The sequence below is a fragment of the Melopsittacus undulatus genome, chromosome 15 (genome assembly GCF_012275295.1).
Source record: "Melopsittacus undulatus isolate bMelUnd1 chromosome 15, bMelUnd1.mat.Z, whole genome shotgun sequence".
In the NCBI taxonomy this organism is placed as follows: Eukaryota; Metazoa; Chordata; class Aves; order Psittaciformes; family Psittaculidae; genus Melopsittacus; species Melopsittacus undulatus.
In genome coordinates, this window is record NC_047541.1 from 3,556,423 (window position 1) to 3,563,895 (window position 7,473).

A 7,473-nucleotide genomic window follows, 5' to 3' on the forward strand; every position below is an offset into this window, starting at 1 on the left:
TCATGTTTGTAGCTCCTGGGTTTTCCTCTATAGCCTAGTATGTTTTCCAGCTTATGGTTTGACAGTGCCCTGTGAAGTCACAAGATCAGCACAGAGTTTTCCTTTGTTGTTGTTATTTAGAAACAAGATTAGCTTTCTTGCTGATGTTAGTTTTGGGTTTTCTTGCTTTTTCCTGGGGTCTGAAAAGGAAATCAGCTTCATGGTTGCATTGTTAAACAAATATTAACAATGGTTATTATGAAGTGTTTGATGGACCTGCAAATCATGATGCTGTGACCTGGTTTTCTCCCAGGTGAGGTTTGCAGCCCTTTACATCTGGTCTGCATGCAACTGAAAGGGGTTTATGTAGTGGTTAAGTCATAGATAAATATGGATAGGAAGCAGAGATGCCTCTGAGGACACTTGGCTTTCCCCCATGCAGTATTCACTATTAAAAGCCCATAATAGCAGCCTCTAATTCTGTCCCAGTGACACTGAAGCCTTTTCTGTTGATGAGCAGAAGGAAACAGTGCAGCATTTCATGTTGGACAGGACATCCGTGCGTGCCAGGTTCAGGAAGATGGTGTCTACTGGTGAGGACTCAAGCCTTGACCATGCCTGGATTAAGTCTTCTGCTGCTGACTGTTACAAGCAGTATGTCCTGCAGGAAATAGGATCTGGACAGTGTCTGGATCCTTTGGCTATACTGAGATCACAGGCAGAGGTTTATAGGGTTCCCTGTTCAATTTCAAGAGCAGCAGGACTCACTGTGGTCAGGAATCTCTCATATCTGAAGATGTTCCCTGTCCCACCTCTCACTGCAGGACAGGCATCAGGGGAAAAGGTGGTACAGCATCTGTCCCAAGCCTCTGGGTGAGCTAGGTACATGACACTGGCCAGGAAGGGGCTAAAGGAACCTAAGAAGCTTAAGCAAGGAAGATGCTGCTGAAAGGGGAGTTCGTGTGAAGTGATGCAGGGAAGCAGAAGGCTCATAATGGAGGCACAGGGCTTGCTGGAGCTGGAAACCAGCATGGTGCTGAAACGTCATGGGTTCACAGCTATCTCTCAGCACTGATTCTGGGTTAGGCAGGAGGCATGCAGACCCTGACTCTTGGGCTTCTCACAGTTACAGCTGATGAATCTCTGGTGTCTGAGACAGGGCAGTAGGCCTGAGAGGCTGATTCACCTCATCTGCTCTATATTGAGAAGACTCTCCAGTGAAGTGATAGCAGCTGAATTCCACAATCACCTATAGAGCCTATTTTAATCAGCTTTCTGTGTATTTGTAGCTACTGTTTTGATTTACGTTGTCAAAACTTGTTGCTAGTATACAAGTTGTATTTCTATTACATGCTACAAACTCCCCTAGCTATGTGTTAATATCTCTGTAGTGGGCTGGTATAAACAGGAGTGATGGCTTCTAATGTAGATCAAGCACAAAACCTCTGTGCTGTTTGCTTGCTTTCCTTCAGTAAGTCTGGCAAGAAATCCTGCAGCTGAGATTTAAGTGATGTAATCTTTACAGTCTCATCAAAGCTATGGATACAGTTGATTGCATGCAGCAGGGAAGCAAAGCTAAGCTTGGTTAAATGTGCTCACTTATTTTCATTATCCCACTTTTTTTTTATGGGCCCAGCATGGCAGCTTGGGAATACAGAACATTTTTCCTCCTTCAAAGGACCTGCGATTTGCTTTAAGTCTCTTTGAATGCATTTCTGGGCCTGCTAATCATTCATCACACTCTAATATATTTAGTCCATCATCATCACTCTTTCTTTGGTGAAGAAAATTGGTATTTGAGTCAAAAGCTATTTATGAAGCAGACAGTCTGGTATTGTCAGAAAACAGGAGTGGGGAGAGCAGTTCTAATTACTGAAAGAAGCTTTGATTTAAAAGAGTGAGTTAATTTAACAAGTGCAACTGGTTTTCTCTTTTTCTTCTCTAGATGTGCAGAAGGAAGCATAACCCATTCATCTGTCAGACCTAACCTGAAACTACAGAACTTGATCAAATGCCCCAGGACATGGACAGGTCAGTTCTGGTTTATTTCTTTTGGATGGTGTGAAGAGTGCTTTCTGGCAGTGGTTGCTGCAGTTGTTTTGTAATCCATAGACTGAAAAGCAATTTTGCTCTAAGGGAGAACCTCACAGGAGCTGGCCTTTTATCCTGACAGGGTGGGGCTAGACACACTAAAACCAAGATGGTGTGTGTCCTGTTGTTTCAGCTTGCAATGTCATTTATTCTGTTGTGCTAGGGTTGCTTGAGCACCTAATTTGCCATCAGACATTGAGATGGATCACACAGCAAGGAGAATTAAGCATCAGTTGAACTTAGCAGCTTTGGAGATTCTGGTTACTGTATAAGCTGAAGATGTCAGGGCAGGGATCATCTTTCTGCTCTGGGCTGGTTCAAAACTGAGCAGACCTTTGGTTCATGCCAAGGATCCAAAATGCCCTTAAAAAGATATTTCAGCTTTTTAATTCATACAGATACACAGTTTTATATCCTAGCAGGAGGAGGGATTAATCTTGGAGAGAGATATCCATGAACCAAATTGTGTCGCAGCCTAAGCTGAGGTTTTACTGTTGTGCTCACTAAGCCTGGCTGAGGTTCACATGCATCTGTTGGATCAGTTCTTGTATAAATACCAAACATTTCAGCATTTAGCTTGATGAAACAGTGTACCAGTAAGAGCAACATGGAATTAAATATTCCTAAAGGAAATAATTAAGTTCCCCAGCATAAAAGTAAAGCAAAATGCAGAAGGGAAAAAACTTCCCACATATGACTAGTTACTTGACCTTGGCATAACCTACTACAAAGGGCTCAGCTGCACTGCCAGCCCTATGCAGCATCTTCACCAAAACATTGTATACAAGCCCAAGTGATAGATGCAGACAGCTGAAATACTCCCAGTGATGTGAATTCTTTTGCTAGATGTGCTTAACCAAGTCAAGTCCATAATTACGGTTTTTGGGCATATTAACTTCTGTATAAAACAGAGTGGTAAAATACTGTACTTACAATACAATTTGTCTGCAGTGCTACAGTGGTCTGATGGCTTCTATTATTTCTCCATGCAGGGAGATTGTGAGTTCGTAGATTCCATACAAGTGTCTATTGTTGCCAATCAAACTCTTACAGATTGGTGCTTATGTCTGACTCGTTTATAGTTGTTTCCCTCAACTTTTACAGCTCAGGCAGACAAACAGTGTCCCTGTGAGAGCAGTGGCTTTATATCCCCATCTTGAACCTGTACTGCTATGCACCAGATGTGAATGAGTAGTGCCAAAAAGTAAATACAGGCAGCTGCTTTGATGCCAGAAGTACCAGCATGACTGCTCTTGTCTAGGTACTTATCTGGTTTTCATCCCTTCCTCCTCCAAATCCTCCCCAGTCTGCTTCTGTCTAGAAGAGAAGAGAGATTGAGAAATTTAGGACCATTTTCTTTTCTGTCTGTGTCTTTCTGCATCCTTTTTTCCCCATGTCTGATTCTCCCAGCTTCACTCTAGACAAAAGCCAATTCTTAAGGATGAACCAACATAAGGGAGAAAAATAGAAATGCAACTAATCTGAAAAGCACGTCAGCAAAAATACAAGATGTCCCCTGAAGGTCATCTCTTCCTGTTACGTGTTTGTATGATGCATAAGTGTAGGTCCCTGGAGTCTGGCCCCTTACAGCCAAGTTGCTGCTCCTGATAAACAGAACAAAATAAGCATATAACATCAAGGTAGCTTGTGCAAGTCTCTATTTAATTACAGTGCTGCATGAAGACATTTGTTGGTGTCACATGTACTTGTGATGGGTATTACACATTCTTGACTCTTCAGAGAGTCATGTTTTCACTGGAGATTTTCACCACGGAGGTAGTGGCTTTTTTTTCCTGTTTTCCTTTTCATTTCAGCAGGATTTAATAAGCTAGTTAGACCTACTGTAATTAGTTTACTCTTCAATCAGGAAGATAAACAGTATCATGACTGTAGTGGGAGCAAGCAGGCAAGCGCCAAATACAGTGCAGGCAGAATTCACTAGCTTCTTAATTAAAACCTGTTCAGGGATGCAGAGAGCCACACGGGCTTCAGGAAGCTGTGAGTCTCAGGGAAGAAAAGCAGGAACAGGAAGACTCAACAAGCAGAACTAAAGCTTCAATTACAAATAATGAATCACAAAATAGGGACTATAGGAAGGGTCCTAAGTTTTTCTTCAGGAACGAAGAAATGAAATCTTCTCACTAATGTGATTTAAAAAACATATCAGTACCCTTACCATCATCAGCATGTCCCTCCATCTGAAGTCCTTGGGAAAGCAGTGTTTTATTCCAGAGTGGAAGTAACAGTGAGGACTGTGTTTGCCAGACGCAGATCTGTGGGCAAGAGGCCTCAGAATCCTGCGTGATGCGACTGACTGCAACGAACACTATCCATCACAGCTATAGGCAGGTTGTCATTGCACCAGGTGCTGGACAAACAGATTGCAAAGACTGTCCTTGCTCTTGGCATTAGTTTATTCTTTGTAAAGCCAGAGGGTGATATATTTCCGTCCTCTCTCAAAAAGAGTTGTGAAGGCTTGATTCATGGATAGAAGGTGCTTTAGTTTGTTGGCTTTAAGTGTAGATGTATAATGGGAAAGGAAAACCTGCTGCAGAAGAGATGAACAGACGTGGCATTACTCCCTTTCCAAGGGCAGTGGGTATCTTCCACAAGCTACCTTTGAGCCTGGAATGTTAGGAATGAGTGGCTTAAAATGTCATCGGGATGAAGGATGTGCTGCAGCTAACTTCTCCCAGCAAATCCTTAATCTCTAGGGAATGACACCAGGCTTCTTTTTGGTTCAAGTTAGCAAGGATGTGAAGGACATAGGCCCTTTTTCAGCAGCTTTTTCCTCCATGTCAGTTTGGAAGAGTCTTTCATCAGTGAGTCCAGTAGTTCAGGTGAGTTGAGTTATAAACCTCTGATCTAGATTCAGAAAGAAAATGTTCAAACAAGGTCCACAGTATTGAAGATGAGGATTTTGTCCTGGGTTAACACTGAACACAAAATAAAATCATGGGACAAAGTTAAGACACTGTTTAAATTCCACTTCTTTTGAGGGCTCACACCAGGTTTAATACAGGATGAATACCTCCTATGGCAACTTCCAAATGCTTTAAAGCTTTCTTTCTTATAGGCATATTATTTTCTATTTTGATAAGGTTAACTTGAAAAGTCCATTGGTACCTTTCTGGTTTTCCATTGTAAATACGTCAGAAAATTGAGCAACAGCTTGTTACTATTTTTCCACTGAAAACATACTGGCTTTATATTATTTTTGCATCTTTCACGTAATACCAGCCTGGGTTGATTCCTATCACTGAGCAAACTTGCTTGGTTAAAACTGGGGAGGAAAAGAAAAGAGCAGATACCTTACGCCTGAGATCTCTTGAGTCAGTGTTTCCAATTTTGTAATTAAAAAAGGATTGGAAATTTTCCTGTGCTTCTGTAAGAAGTGGGGTTTTTTTTTCCTTGCCTATAATCCTATTAACATACAAAGTACAAAGGTTCCCTGGCTGTGCATTGCAATACTGAGACAGAAGAGTCCCTAGCCCCATCTTATATTTTCTTCATGTTTTGTTCTGATGGCATCATGTAATACCTGGTTCATGTGTGTCAAAAAATGTTGCTCTGATAAGCATGTACTCTCCTATCTAGTTAATATGTAGGACCTGTTTCTGCTGAGGGTATAACCTAAAATCCTTCACTAAGCTGGGACACATTTAGGCATCTGTAGGATCATATTTATAGCTGTGAACAGACTTTGAAGAGCCATGTTCAAATCCTGTAAAAGTCCATGGGCTAAATACTGGAAACACTGTTCATCAGACTCTTCCAGGAATACAAGGTGTAGAATGGAAAGCTTTGGATCAAGGTGGGAATCCTGTTCCAAGCTAAAAGCATTCATTACAATTTTTAGCTATCACTGCTTGACATAATCTCTTAACATACGGATGGAATGCATCTTACCAGCACAGTCCACAGGTAAAGGCTTTGTTAGCAATATAGGAAAGCCAGGGAGCAAAAGAGTCCCTACTGGCAGCAGTCTTCATCTATCCTGAAGCAGAAACTATGTGAATATTCCACAAACTGCATAGAAAGAAAAGGGATATTGCTCTCCAGAGTGTTTTAACATCTTTAGAAAACAGCAGGTAACTAGAACTTGGGAACCTTCCTCTGCATATGGCTTTTGTAATCATCTAGTTCTCTAGACCCAACATTAATTTCTAACCAGGCCTATTTCCATGTCATTTTATTCATCTTACTATATTTTATTTACAGAGATATTACAAAATATATTGTGAACTGAGTACAATTAATACGTACAGTGTGGACTTGGTAACGCCAGAGTCAGTGTGGTGAAATTAGGCTGTTATGAGTTTTCAATTGTTTTAATCCATGAAAGATAGATACCAGAGGGTAAGGGATGCTGGAAACATCCAGACCTTTCCACAGTCCAACTTGGAACAGGAGCAGGTCTGGCTAGGGACTTTCTTGCTTCTGGCTTTTTCCAAACCACACAGTTTAATCTCGTTTACTGTTAATTTAAATTAATTTAGGCACAATGTTATTCTGTACTCTCTCTATTGAGAGACATAGGCAAATCTTATCTGAAGTGGTCCTTGGCTTCATGGCACCCCAAAGTTAGGTGAGAAGAACTGGACCTAACTTAGCTGACTTGTTCAAGTTCACACGGCAGACATGGCTGCAGATGCCACACGTGGCACACTATCTTCCTGTTTCTACATTCACCACACTAACACTCCTCACCTAGTTTTGTAACTTCTTGTATGAGAGTGGAGATGAGATGCTGGTGGGCAGAAATTGCTGCTGGGCTGGCTGATGATAGATGATAGTTGGTGTCCTGCTTGATCTGAATGTATACCATGCAATACAAGGTATCACTTCTGCAGTTTCACTCAGTCTGTTTTTTGGCTTAGGCTTCTGTTCAGTTCATCCTATTTGTTCATATTTACACTGATGCAGTGGTCCCACATGAGACCTATGCCTTCCTTCTTCCTTCTGCCTGTTGCTTGTAGGCCCACATTGTTGCAGGAGTTGGTTCTGTAGTTGGCAGAACCTTCTTAGCCCACTTGGGGACGTCTTAAAGATTTTTCTCAAGGCTTCAGCAGTTTAATACTGGGTAAGCCAGCTCAAGGTGAAGGCAAAGCTATTGCACAGTTGTCCACAAGCTCTGTCTGGCTCCTATTGCAAAGCAGAAAAGATGGTCTTGTCTTTGGTGAGAATTGTATCAGTGACATAACACGCAAACTGGTAGCAGCAGTGACCTACCGCTAACAACACACGGCTCTGCGCCTGTCTGTGCACTCCAGGTTAGATGGCCACAGGCAAGAATCAAGTGAGTGTGTATTGATTTTTGCTTCCACTTCAAACACAGTGTGAGGGTAGCTCTGAAAAGTGCCCTTGGGATTGATGTCCCAGAGTCCAAAGGTCACCATGAGG